The sequence below is a fragment of the Onychomys torridus genome, chromosome 1 (genome assembly GCF_903995425.1).
Source record: "Onychomys torridus chromosome 1, mOncTor1.1, whole genome shotgun sequence".
Taxonomy (NCBI): Eukaryota; Metazoa; Chordata; class Mammalia; order Rodentia; family Cricetidae; genus Onychomys; species Onychomys torridus.
Window position 1 is genome coordinate 26,928,996 of NC_050443.1, and position 15,000 is coordinate 26,943,995.

General features: G+C 45.8%; 1 protein-coding gene across 1 annotated transcript in view; it reads left to right on the forward strand.

Annotated features, from left to right (window-relative positions):
- Wdr88 (WD repeat domain 88) overlaps nucleotides 1-15,000 on the forward strand; it is a 60,872-nt gene that overhangs the window by 45,090 nt on the left and 782 nt on the right. The gene's annotated exons all lie outside the window — the stretch shown is intronic.

A 15,000-nucleotide genomic window follows, 5' to 3' on the forward strand; every position in this document is an offset into this window, starting at 1 on the left:
CCCAGTCATGGTGTCTTCAGAACAGTAACTAAGACAGCTGTTGAGCCAACTTGCCAACCCTGTGTTCATTATTTTACAAACAAAAAAACCAAAAAACCCACGTTTTTTTGTATATTTGAAATATTCAATAATAAAACTCATATGTTTTTTATAATACACATGGAAAGAGACGTGTTTATGAAGATGTTTAGACACATACAAAGAAGCACACACCAATTCTTAGGAATGTGGATTGCTAAATAACAGTTATTGGTAGTTTTTATTTATTTGTATTTACATTTTCCTAGAAATCTTTACAGAATGTATGCTATTCTTCTCTGGAAAAAAAAAAGTTGTAAAAATAGTTTTGGTGAGGGCTGGAGAGATGGCTCAGTGGTTAAGAGCACTGGGTGCTATTCCAGAGGACCCAGGTTCAATCCCCAGCGCCCACATGGCAGCTCACAGCTGTCTGTAACTCCAGTTCCAGGAGATCTGACACCTTCACACCAATTCACTAAGAAAGTAATAAAATTTAAAAAAAGTTTTTGTGAGAAGAATGTTTTATCATAAGACTGGTGGGAACATGACTTAGTGGTGGAGCCTTACCTAGAATCCCCAGTGAGGGCCTGGGGTGTGACTCAGTGGTAGAGTCCCTACCTAGAATCCCCAGTGAGGGCCTGGGGTGTTGCTCAGTGGTAGAGCCCCTGTCTAGAATCCCCCAGTGAGGGGCTGGGGTGTGGCTCAGTGGTAGACCACCCGCCTAGGATTCCATCTCCAGTACTGCCTGCCCCTACCCAAAAATGTTTGTAAGAAAGTGTTTTGTTCCAAATAGAACAGGAGTGGGTGGGGCCGTGGCCCAGCCCTGGGGGCCAGTCTCACCTGGTTTTCTTAAATTAACTCTTCCCATTTGTCTAGCATTCCCTGCTCATGCTGCTAGGCGTTGGACCCGTGACCCTCAGCAGACTATCAGACTGTGCATGGTCTTAGTAGAGGTATCTGAGACCAGAGGGAATTATTTCTGTGAGTTCTTTCTGGTGTTCCCGCTTCCTTAAGCAGAGTATGGACCGCCACAGAAGGGCTGTTAGCCTGGGTGGGGGCACCTGCCAGCCTGCATCCAGAAGAGGGCACAAGTGAGCTCAACACCTCAGGCAGGGTGTGTATGCAGCAGCAAAATCCCATCTGTAGCATCCAGGGCCACAATCAAGGGCCAACCTTGTGAGCTCTCACACCCAGAAAGAAGAACCCCAGGGCTTCTATTTGGGATTCTAAGCTGCAGCTGGGGCTTGTTCCATTTCATTACTGATTTCTATCTGTTGATATCTACTGGTGAGTATTCCCATTCCCCAAAATATAAGAAAGTAATATATTCCCTACAGGCACACACAGATATACAGACAGACAGAGACATGCAGAGACAGATAGACAGATAGAGAGACAGACACACAGATTGCCTCCCTGTAGTCTATACTGGTTGTAGACGAGACCCATGGCCTTATATGAACATACTCAGTAAATGCTCTACCACTAAGCCAAGCCCCAGCCCTTCACTGGGGAATTCTAGGCAGATGCTCTACCACTGAGCCATGCCTCCAACTCCTCACTGGGGGAATTATAGGCAGATGCTCTACCACTGAGTTATAGCTGTAGCCCTTGGTGTTTTGAGACAGGGTCCCACAATACATCTTGAACTCACAAAGGCTGGTCATGAACCTAAAATCCTCTTGGCTCAGTCTCACCAGAGCTAAGATTATAGGTCTGTGCTGTCACATTCAGCAAGTGTGGTTTTGAGCAGTAGAGATGTGGCTCATTTGAGCTGAGGTGAGCCTGAGGAGGTGAGGGGGAATACTGGGTCTGGGAGACTTTTTATGAGCATATTAAAGCAAAAATATTGAATTATTAGTTTGGAAAAATACTGATTACATGTTGAAATGATACTATTTTGAGCATATTTGTCTAAAATGTATCATTAAGTCTAATTATTTAATTAATTTTGTAAAGATCTATTATGTCTAAATATGTGAGTGTATGTAAGTGTATGCAGGTGCCCACAGAGGCAAAGGAGAGTGTCAGATCCCCCAGAGTTGGAGACAAGGTGTTTGTGAACCTTCCAATGTGGCTGCTGGGTCCTCTTAACTGGTGGGCCTTCTCTTCAGTCCCAATTTCTTTTTATTTTTGTTTGCTTGTTTGGGTATTGGCACTTAGATGTAGGGTCTCATACATGCTAAGTACATACTGTGCCACAGAACTATACCAAGCCCAGCTTTTGCTTTAAATATTTTCTGAGACTTCACATGTGTGGCTGCCATGACGTCTGTTAGACAGTCCTGGTCAGAGGAGACGTGTTAATGTGCTGATGCACAGCATGTCTATCAGAACTGTGGGGGTTGCAGGATTGTTTGCTGCTGTGTTGCTCTTAAGTTTCTGGATTGTGCTTTAGGCTGTTCTGTGTAGTGAATATGTGAAGCAAGATTCTACCTAGTCTTATAATGAAAACCCAGAGTGAAGTATTGGGATAATCACCTGAAAGACCAGAGAAGCAGAGCAGCAGCCACTGGAGACTTCTTACCTCCACAAGTCCTCAGAGGGAAGGGGCCCCGAGATCCTGTCTCCACCTCAGGATTGTGCTGGGACTAAAGGTGTGAGCCTCCCAAGTGCTGGGACTAAAGGTGTGAGCCTCCCATCACCGCTTGGCTTCTATGGTTAACTAGTGGCTAGCACCACCCTCTGATCTCCAGACAAGCTTTATTTGTCAGAACGTAAACAAAATATCACACAACAATATGTGCTGGGTAAGAAGAAAAGTAATAAGTATGCAAAAGAAGACTGAGCGTTTAAAAGCAAACTATTCCCACACCACACCGGGAGGCTCATGGCAAGACTCAGGGTCAGCCACTTCAGGTGGGTTTGGAATCTGATTTATTTTATTTTTATCATTAATATTGTGTGTATGTGTGTTTGTCATGTAAGTGTGAGTGGGGGTCAGAGGTGTCAGGTCCCCTGGAGCTAACTGGAGTTACAGGTGGTTGTGAGCCACGTGACATGGGTGTCAGGAACTAAACTAAACTCTAGCCCTCTGCAAGAATAGGAAGGGTATTTAACTGCTAAGCTATCCACTCACCCCTCCTCACCTGTTTTCTTTCTTTCTTTCTTTTCCTTTTTTTTTTTTTTTTAAATACAGGGTTTCCTGTAGTTCAGGTTGGCCTCAATGTTGCTCTATAGTCTATAGTCAAGGCAGGCCTTGAATACCTGAGTCTTCTGCCTTTACCTCTAAAGGACTGGGATTACAGGTGTGAGTCAGCATGCCCAGCTCAGCCTAGGGCTGAACTTACCACCCTATTAGAATCCCATCACTTGGCTCTGCCCAGCTTACCTGGGTGTGGCAACTCATGATTCCATCACTAAGGAGGCTGAAACAGAGTTGGACTAGTGAGTTCCAGGCTAGACTTGGCTACAGAGTAAGACTATGCCACAAACAGCGGTGACAGGCAGCATGGAAAATATATAAATCACTTTAAAGATGAATTTCTAAAGAAAACATGAATTTTACCAGGCGGGAGGGTGACTCTAGGTCCTTTTGCAACAAGTTCCCAGTCCTTAGCACAACTGACTTTATTCTGGCCATAACACTTGGCACGTAGACAGCATCACCTGCCAAAACAAAAACAAAGACCTAGACCATCAAAGCCCATAGTTCTGGGAAAGTCTCTAAGTGTACTGACCTTGATTTTTGGCTTCTGTAGTTCTGCTTCTGGCTAACTGTTCTGTTAGCTGAAGTATGTTAACTCTGGACATGGTTTTTGTGCTTAAAAACTCACCCTGAGAAAGACTCAGTGCTACACTGGGGTCCCAAACACTCAGTGTAGTAGCCAGCCAGCTATTAAAGACAACTATTGGCTTAAACTCAAGTCTGAGAGGTCTTCTCTAGTGGATACCCCACAGGACTGTCAAGTTGGTAATCAATATTAATGGTTGAAACCATTGGCCAGGGCAAACCACACTGTCCTCACTGTGATCTTTGATGAGTGGGGGGTGGGGGAAGTGCAAGGTAAAAGGGTCTGAACCAACTTTGGGGTTTGAAAAACCTACCAAACCCCACCAAACCCACCAATCCCTGGGCTTGTCTTGAAATCTCACCAATCCCCACCCTAGAAATTTCCCCTGGGAAACTCCTTTCCCATGAAACTCTATATAAGCCTGTCTCCTGTTCAGCTCCTGCTACTTCTCCCTCTGGTGTCTTTCCCTATATCTCTTGAGTATGGTTTGTGGTTGGCTGGCTGGAAGTCTGCTTGATCTGGAAAGCCCCACTCCTCTCTCTCCAAACCCTGCCCTCTCAGAAAATCTCCAGCAAAGAAAAGGCACCAAAATACCAGTTCCACATTCTTGGTGGCTGCAGCAGCTCCTCCCCTGAAGCTGCCAGCAGCCCAAGACCCCGTCTAGAAGCGTACCGTACATGGGCACAAACCCAGCTTATCAAGGACAGGTCATCCCTCTTTGCCTACAGGTTATTTAAACTCCCTGCTTTAGTCTGGGCTTGTGACTTCTCCAGGCCAATCTCTGGTCCTGAAGGGGTTACCCAGGAGTTGCTTTGCTCAAATAAACCTGTTTTTTTTTTTTTTCATGTTTTCAGTTTGGCTTGATCTGGCTTACTGCATGTGCAGAGAAACCTACTACCATTGATGTGCAGAAGACCTTTTAGTTGTGCGTTACGACTTCATGGTATTCCTTGGCTCCCAACTGCCAGGATACCTTTCCTTCAGCACAAAGGAGATTTGTTACCCTGGAGGGACAAGCAGGAGTAGGGAGGTGGGGTTTGGGGGTGTCAGGGGACTGCCTCTGGATCAGACAAGGACAGCAACAGGTATCTCTGCAGAAGTGGGTATTAAGGAGGGAAGGGAAGTCTGTGTTAGGATGAGTTGGTAAGTTTTGAGTGGACCTGTTAGCCAGTGTAGCCAAATTATGAATTTTTATAGCTGAACCTTTTAGTCAGACATAAGGAAGTGGCCAAATAAGGGAACAGGTCTTCGCGGCTAGCTAGCTTAGGAATGGACCCTAAGGGTTTAGCAAGGGAGTGGGAAAGTGAAGAGCCAGGGCTTCTCGCACTGCGTTCGCCATGCTCAGGCCTGTTGCAGAGCCTTCAGAAACCTTTCCCTCTGAGCTGTACTGTACCGTGTGCGTTGGAGATTTCTCCCCAGAGCTGCAACACCTGTACTGGGGAAACCTTTCCCTCCAAGCTGCACCATGCACAGGAATTCCCTTTGATTTTCTCGGTGTAAGAATCTCACCTGCAGATGAGGCTCGGAGGACAGGCATAGCAAGATGTCATAAGAGCAGACACAAGACTCTAGACGTCTTCTGAATTGGGAGTTTTGTGTATATCAGACAATGAGTCTTCCCAGGAACAGGAGAATGAACTTGTCACCAAGGCTGTTCCAGTTACCTTAGGGGCCTGGCCACCTGCGGCCATGTCACACACAATATAATCAAGCTTTTGTTCTTGCCAACAAAACTAAGGCAAAAAGGATTACTTCTCTTTGGCGGGAAAAAAAAAGTGAAAAAAAAAAAAACTTAAAGAAAAATAAAGGACACTCTTTGTTTTGTAAACAGCACAAATTGCTATTTAAATAAGAATCAAACGAATGTTGGAGATAAATGATTCTGAGGCTCATTGTCTGGAGTTGAGGTGGGTGGAGTGTTGTATGTCAAAACTTTCTCTGGGTAGATGCAGCACACGTCTACTCACCCCAGATAGGGACCCATGACAGACCAAAGCATGCACACCACCGAAGTCCAGCTTGGTGAACCAGTGAGTGTTATTGGGTCACTTATAGGAACATGGGTGAGGGGTCACTTATAGGAACATGGGTGAGGGGTCACTTACAGGAGTGTGGGTGAGGGGTCACTTACAGGAGTAGAAACAACTCAAAGACAGTTGCATCGCTAAAGCCTAGACAGCTCACAAAAGCTGGGGACCTGGAGCACACTGCCCAGCCTGAATGCAGGTAGCTCAGCAGGTTGGAGAGTGTTGTTTCCAGGTGACTCAGGCGCTCTGAGGTTCTTCCAGGCAGTTAGGCTGGTTTCTGCTTCTTCGGGGCAGTAGGTCTTGTCTCAGAGTCTTCTTTGATACTCTTTTTTTGTTTGTTTGTTGTTGTTGTTTTGTTTTTTTGAGACAGGGTTTCTCTGTAGCTTTGCGCCTTTCCTGGATCTCTTTCTGTAGACCAGGCTGGCCTCGAACTCACAGAGATTCGCCTGCCTCTGCCTCCTGAGTGCTGGGATTAAAGGTGTGTGCCACACCGCCCGGCTTCAGAGTCTTCTTTGTAGCTTGGCTTGTTTACTCTTGGGAAGGCGGGTGTGTGTGTGTGTGTGTGTGTGTGTGTGTGTGTGTGTGTGTGTGTGTGTGTGTGTGTGTCTGTGCTTAAGCTTAGCTGTAGAACATGATATTTCAATCTTGGAGGAAATGGATACACAACAGGGACAACTACTCTCTGCCCATTTTTTGAGACAAGATCTCTCTATGTAGTCCTGACTGTCCCAGAACTCACTATGTAGACTAGGCTGGTTTTGAACTCACAGAGATCCACCTGCCTCTGCCTCCCGAGTGCTGGGATTAAAGGCGTGCGCCACCACTGCCAGGCTTGTTTTTTGTTTTGTTGTTTTGTTGTCATTGTTGTAGAATACTATTTTAACATGTGTTACATTTGTTTATGTTGTGGAACGTTTGTTTAATGATGCAAAGATGTGATACATTTGTTGAACTCTGTGAAGCTGTGTTACTGTGCCTGTCTAAAACACCTGATGGTCTAATAAAGAGCTGAACTGCTAATAGCAAGGCAGGAGAAAGGATAGGCGGGGCTGGCAGGCAGAGAGAATAAATAGAAGGAGAAACCTGGGAGGAGAGAAGGAGGAGCAAGAAAGGGATGAGAGGAGGATGTCAGTGGTCAGCCACCCAGCCAGCCAGCCAGCCAGCCAGCCAGCCACCCAGCCAGCCAGCCACCCAGCCAGCCACGCAGTAAGAAGTGAAGAAAGGTATATAGAATAGAGAAACATAAAAGTCCAGAGGCAAAAGGTAGACAGAATAACTTAAGTTAAAGAAAAACAGGCTAGAAACAAGTCACACTAAGGCCGCCATTCATAGGTCATAATAAGGCTCCATGTGTTTTCTTGGGAGCTGGGTGTCGAGTCCTCAAAAGAGCCAAAGAGTAAAAACAACAACATTTTGGTGTCCAATGTAGGGCTTGAATTTCCATTGGGCCTAAGAAAGCTTGAAAAGAAAAGGAACAAAACAAAACAAAACAAAACAAAACAAAACCTCTCCTTTAAGAAGTTCTGCTGTGCAGCAGGGCACTTAAACAGCCTTTTCATGCTAAATAGAATCAATCAAACAAACAAACACCTGTTGGTGGGGCGGTAGTGTCACACACCTTTAATCCCAGCACTCAGGAAGCAGAGGCAGGCGGATCTCTGTGAGTTCGAGGCCAGCCTGGTCTACAGAGCGAAATCCAGGACAGGCACCAAAACTACACAGAGGAACCCTGTCTCAAAAAACCAAAATAAATAAATAAATAAATAAAATAAAAAAGGACACGGCCTGCTGCAGAGCAAGCATCTGTATTCTAGAGCTCTGGGGGTGTTGAATGCAGTTTTTGGTCGAAAGCACTTCGAACAGGGCTGAGAGCCACCTTTAGGCTTGGCTCTCATGACTCTAGAAGTGGTTAGAGCCAGCCAACAGAGCCCTGCGGAGGACCCAGCTGGAGCTTAGCAGATTAAAGTTCACTCACACAGTCAAAAAGGCTAAGAGATCCACAGTAAAGACAGATCCAGATGGACAAAAACCTCTAAACAGGTTACAGTGTGTTTAACAATGTGCATAGGTTTAAGAAAAGAAAAAGGTTGTAGTCACAGAAAAAAAAATGTTTAAAAGTAATAAAGTCTTTGAAGAGAGAAGTAAAGTTACATATATAAATATATAAAATAAAAAAGCCAATCTAAGGCTGGGCATTCATAAGAAAGAATAAGCCTCTGTGTGTAATTTATTCGGGAGCTGGGTGGCGGGCCCCCAAAACAGTAAAGAGCAAAAAGACACCACCAACATTTTTTTAAACATAACTCATGAAAAATAGAAGGATTCACAAGTGGAGGAAGGAAATCCACACTCAATGGATGGACTTGGTGACCTTAGCGTGCACTCTGTCACCTCAGCACCAGGGACAACACTAGGTAGGGACTTGGCTTGAGCTGTCTATGGGGATGTAAATTTGTATCTCTATTGAGAGATACCTTGCTTTTTTTTTTTTTTTTTTTTTTTTGTTGTTATTTTAGATTTAGGAGCTGGAAGGACACCAAGAAGCTTTTTGGCATGATTATTTCAGCTGCCGTGATAGTAATGATTCAATAATTGAAAAAATAAAACACCCTGGAAGCCCTTTGCTGAGGGAGTGAGTCAAGCCTGGTGACAACATCCCCCCACCCTGTCTTCCTATTCCCCTGGGGGTTTGTTGTTGTTGTTGTTGAGGCAGAGTCCTGCTATTCAGCCCACCTGTCAGGGAATTCTCTCTAGACCAGACTGGCCTCAGACTCCTAGAGATCCACCTGCTCTCCGCCCCCCAGAAATCCTGGGGTTAAAGGTGCAGGTGTGCTCTTACCCCCCTGATCTCTTCCTAGTTCTAAAGACTTTTTTTCTTCTCCAAACAAATCACACTATGTGGAACTACCCAACTCAGAAAGGCAAATAGAAATATATGGAACGTATTTAATTAAGTCCATGCAAATGGAACCAGACTTTTTTTGCCACATTAAGACACCAGCCTAGTAGTCCCTGCCCTCTTCATCCTGTCTCCCCACACTGTGCTCCATAGATGGCTGTGGTCTTTGTAAGTTGAAGGTCTGTGTAACCTGGCAGCCAGGAGGTTTATTAGGGCCATGTTCCCAACAGCTCATATGGTCTCTGGCAATAAAGTGATGTTTGATTAAGGTGCGCACACCGGGTTTTAAACATCTATTGTCTTGCACAGTTACTATAACAGAGCCTCATGCCAGAAAGTCTGTGTGACTTACTTTATCACGGATCTGTTTTATTGCATTGATCGGCAATGGAGCTTGAAGTATCTTTGAGAGGTACTGGTGTTATACAAAGACAAGCTAATTCCGGAGTCATTGAGAAAGCCAGAATGCTTTGGCTCTGAGGGAGGGAGTGGGAATAGACCCACCCTCTAGGTGCAACCTGGTGATGTGCATAATACAGAAAGGTGAGGTTATATTTCCCCCAGAAAAGAAATCCCTAGGGACATGAGCGCATTGCTACCTGTGCAGGGCAGAAACTAAATATGAGGATACAGATCTTCGTATGGAGGGGTACTGCAAAAATATCAAGTCATGGAACTGCTTACTGTGAGTCCATTTCTGTAAATGATACATCTATGGGCATTTTCAAAGCAAATGGGCCAGTCCCAGAAGGACAGATGCCATATGATTCCAGTTAGGTGAGCTGCAGACCCTGGAATGGCACTTGCCAGGGACTAAGGGGAGGGGGGATGAGAACTTGTTTAGAAGAGGTTTAATAAGACAGGAAAGTTCTGCAGGTGCATGGTGGTGGAAGCCCATACATGGTCACATTTTGAAAAGTTATTTTTATTACCCAGGCGGTGGGGGTGCACGCCTTTAATCCCAGCACTTGGGAGGCAGAGCCAGGTGGATCTCGGTGAGTTCGAGGCCAGCCTGGGTCACAGAGTGAGTTCCAGGAAAGGTGCCAAAGCTACACAGAGAAACCCTGTCTCAAAATAAAATAAAAAATAAAAAAATAGAATTATTTTTAATTATGTGTATGCGTGTGCATGTGGATATGTGCCCATGAATATAGGTGCTTGAGAAGACTAGAGACATCAGATCCTCTAGAGCTGGAGTTACAGACAGTTGTGAGCCACTTGCCATGGGTGCTGGGACCTAAACTTGGATCTTCTTAATTACTGAGCCACTTCTCCAGTCCTGTGATTAAATTTTTTTAAAAGATGTATTTATTTTTATTTTATTAGTAAGAGTGTCGGCCTGTATGTATGTATGTGTGTGTGCCATATGCACACAGTACCCAAGGAGGCCAGAAGATGGTACTAGATTCTCTGAGCCTGCTCCTCCATGAGAGCAGCAAGTTCTGAGCCATCTCTCCAGTCCCTCGATATGTCTTAAATGAAACATGAAGGTAGAAAAGGGAACTAAGTGGGGGACATAAGAAGGTCTAAAAGAAGAGGGGAAGAGAGCAAGAGGAGGTGCTGGAAGAAAAAGAAAATCATAGTGTGTTTTCTCATCTGTACACATTCTCTCTCTTTCTGGTGTGTGTGTGTGTGTGTGTGTGTGTGTGTGTGTGGTGTACACACACACACAGGTATTTGGGAGAGGAGGGTGACCAGTGAGAAGGGGGCCAGGGACAAGCAATAGATGGTGAATATGAGCAGAGAACAATGATATACACATATGGAAATGTCATAATGTAACCTATTATTTTGTACACCAACTAAAAAAAAATCAATTAAAAGTAGGGATGAAAACTCATCTAAATAGGAGACAGAAAAGATTGCTGAAATCACAAAAAAAGATTGCTGAAATTAGCAAAACCAACATCATCGCTCTTGGGTGGTCCTTTCATTTACAACAAACATATGCCACTTCTATATGCAGTGAGCTCATTCTGGCCAGCCTGGGGGCCAGTCCGGGGATACCCCATTCCCATTTAACATTTAAAAAACAGTGTCTTGTCCACCTGGAACCTACCTCCCAGATGCTGCCCAGCATTTCTGTCTAGCAATTTTACTTAGAAGCAAATGTCTAGTTTCTGACCCCGTCACTGACCTCTACTCCTGTAGCTTCTAAAGTCCCAAGTGACTGGAGGCCATTCCTTCCCATGGTGATGCTACTGCCTAACATGACCACCAGGGGAGGTTTGTGCACATTTGGGGAGGAGGGCAAGGCTCTGGGGTGGTTGATGGAAGTCTTTACTGCAAAACAGGCACCAGCTTGGCACTGGCAAGGACCAGGCACCCCTGCAGCTCCTGCAGCACACCGCAGCTCCTGCAGCACACCGCAGCTCCTGCAGCAGCTTCTCACCTTTGCAATCCCAGCTCTCAGCTCCTCCTCCAAAGAGAGGCAGCGATGGTGCAGGTGCCAGAGCAGGGGCTGTATCTACCAAGAGTGACATCATTAGTTTGATTCTCTCTGGTGTGCTTTCTCTGTGCCTGTTGGCTTACCTGCCTGTTACTTAGCAAGAGCCCTGGTCCCCTCCTCCACCGCTCTATCACCAGACTCCAGATTGTGTCTGGCAGGCAGAGGGTTCCAATAGCATAAAGTGTAAAAAAAAGAATGCGTGAAGACATTGTAGAGTCATGAGCTAAGGATATGTTCAATTTGATGACAGTGTCATCCCCAGGTTCCTCTGAGGCCGGGGATGTGGCCAAGGAGAAGCTCAGTATCTAATACTGAGGATAGAGAGAACCAGATGTGTGGGAATGTACATCTGTATATATATATATATATATATATATATATATGTTGCCTATTACTGCACACCAAACAAAGCACATGCTTAGTGGCTTAAAAAAATAGCAGCAATGGATAGAGGGCTAGAGAGATGGCTCAGCCGTTAAAGTGTGGACTGCTCTTGCAGAGGACCTGAGTTCGGTTCCCAGCACCCATGTATAGTGTTTCACAACTGCCTGAAATTTCAGCTCCAAGAGGTCTGACACCCTCTTCTGGCCTCTGTGGACACACACACACACACACACACACACACACACACACACACACACAGACACAGACACAGAGAGAGACAGACACAGAGAGAGACAGAGACAGAGAGACAGAGAGACTTAGGACAGTTCACAATGTGGCTTTCCTCAGGGTGAGCTGCCCAGGGAATGAGCAGAAAGAGAGGGAGACAGGGCAGTCCAAGATGGAAGATTTATACATGTGTCCACATGCTTTTTTTGTTTTGTTTTCAGTACTGAGAATTGAACCCAAGTAACAGCCCCTGCTAGGCCACATTTACCACTGAGCCACACTCCCAGCTCCTCGCTGTGGACACTAGGCAAGTGCTCTACTGTTAAGCCATCTCAAAGAGAGATTCAGGAGGTGGAGGACTCTGTTCCCACAGGTCTCCTAACCCATCTTGCCAGCCTTAGGTCCCTGGGATCTTTACTTGTGTCTTGGGCTCCAAGCTGCCTCCACACACAATCTTTATTCCCATGGAAATGATAGGGCTAACTCACCTTGGGGATCCTTCTCCATTAATCATTTAGTGAGGTACACTGCATTTGGATTGACTCTCCCCGCCAAAATCAACACTTCAATGACCTCCATTTCAGCACACATCTGAGTGCTCCAGTAAGGCCAGCAGGAAGTTCCTGACTGACATCTGGGTATGCACTCAGAACCTTACACAATCCAAGGTGCTCTGGTGCTTACACTCCATAACAATAAAGGCATGTGTGTGTGTGTGTGTGTATGTGTGTGTGTGTGTGCGTGTGTGTGCCTGAATGGTGTTTTGTAACATACTTCCTCTCACTATCCAAGCCTATATTTTAAAGCTACTGCTCAGCATTGATGGAAAACGATTTTATTGCTGCTGCTCTGTAGTGTAGGATCTAGGAAGATAGTTCCTTGGGTAAAGGTGTTTGCCAACAAGTCTGATGAGTTTGATCCCTGGGACACACACGGTTGTCCTCTGACCCCTGACATGTGCACCATGAGGTGCACACAAAATAAATAAACGCACTAAAAATGTTAACAGATAACAATGGCCTTTTCCCCCACCAAGACAGGGTTTTTCTGTGTAGCTTTGAAGCCTTTCCTACTCACTCTGTAGACCAGGCTGGCCTCAAACTCACAGAGATCTGCCCGGCTCTGCCTCCTGAGTGCTGGGACTAAAGGCGTGTGCCACCACTGCCCAGTGATAACAATGACTTTAAGAGTGTGGCTAGACACACTAGGCCATGGATGTTCTTGCAGATGAACATAGCTAGACAGGTGGACTATGGCCTGGCCGCCTCACATGGTAACCACAACTCTGCTCTGAGCCTTACCCTTCCCACCCAGGAAGACCAAAGCTCTTGGATGAGAGAGACCCGGAACCTGTCCTAAGTACCCACCAGCCACCCAGAAGGCTACCCTATTCACAAAGTATTCATGAAAATATTGTTACAACCAAGTACCCTGCTAGTTTGCTTTTAGTAAATTTTGTAATGGTGTTAAGAGACACATAACATGACATTTGTCATTTTAAACTTGTTTTTTAAAAAACGTGCTGATGATCAAGGCCAAGGTTACACATGCTAGGCAGGGGCTCTACCACCAAGTTACACCCCCAGCCCCTCACTAGGGGATTCTAGACAGGGACTCTACCACTGAACCACACCCCCAGCCCCTCACTGGGGGATTCTAGGCAGGGACTCTACCACTGAGCCACACCCCTATCTCCTCACTGGGGATTCTAGGCAGGGGCTCTACCACTGAGCCACGCCACAGCCCCTCACTGGGGGATACTAGGCAGGGGCTCTGCCACTGAACTGTAGCCCCATGGCTCCATTAACCATTTTAAAAATATACAATAGACTGTGTAGACAGAGTCACATTGTCACACAACTACCATCACTTACTATCTATTTCTAGACCTCTTCATTTTTCCAAACTGAAACTTGGCCTCCATTAAACAGATTTTTCCTTCCTCCCAGCCACCACTCTGCTTTCGGCCTGTATGATTTCGACTACTCTAGCTCCCCATTTGAACGGAATTATAGAACGTCTGTCCTTCTGTGATCGGCTTGTTTTACTTTCATAAGACTCTCAGGATGCACCCATGTGGCACCATAGGTCAGAATGCCATCTTTCTAAGGACTGAGTAAATATTCCATCACACAGTTGTGTATGCCACATCACACCTGCTCATTCATCTGCCAAAAGGATGCTTGGGTTGCTTCCATGGTTTAGCTACTGTTAATCACTCAGTTATCAATACTGGTGTCCAAGTCTCTACTCAGCCCCTCATTGAAACTCTTGGGAGTATGTATTCAGAAATGGAATTCCTGGCTTACACAGTAGTTATATTAAGTCTTTTGAGGATCTTTTGGGGGTAATGGTGGTGCAGGGTCTGGCCTCGAACTCATAGAGATTCCCTCTGCCTCTTCCTGGATCAAGGAATGAAAGAATGTGCAATGCTAGCATGTACCGCCATGTATTTTGCCTGCATGTGTCTAAGTGTGTCGTGCATGTACCTGGTGCCCAAGGAGGCCAGAAAAAGGTCCCAGATCACTTGGAATTGAGTTGTGAACCAATACAGGGGCTGAGAACCCAACCCCAGTCATCTGGAAGATCAGCAAGAGCTCTTAATCACAGAGCCATCTCTGCAACCCTGCTTCCTTATCCGATTTTTAAACCCTTTAACACTCCCTGAAGAAGGCTGCTTTGGAATAATCACAAAAGACGTACAAGAGAACAAGAAAACACAGAAAAATCTTGAGAGTCTCCCCAAATAAATACTTTGGGTTCCTGCACAGTGAAAGTGAATTTGTGAGTTACTGTGACAGCAAACTTTCACGAGTGGACCATTGTGGCCCTCAGCCTTCATGATGAATGGGTGATGGTGCCTGTGAGAGCATACACTGAAGCTCAGGAGTGTGGGTGTGTGGAAGGAGAGGCTCATGGGGGCTGCTGGAGCCTCCTTGCCAAGGTGTCTTTGGAGACCTCTGGCTTAGTATCAGTTTTATAGGACAGCTGACCTCGATTGACCCTAACTTCTCGTTTCTTTTCCCAAGTCCATTCTGGCTTTTGCTTTCCCTGGATCCAACCCCTTGGTTTACAGGTCGTCTCCAAATGGCAAGCCCACACTTGGAAAATATGCATCATCGCGGTTCCCTGGAAGATGAGGGGTTATGGAGCCGGTCAGGGGAAAAGGTGGGTCTCCAGAGGCCTCTGGGGATTCTCACTAACGACTGGAGATTTTCAAAAGTGAGAGTCAGGGTGAGGTAAATGAGGAGGGCAGGAGGA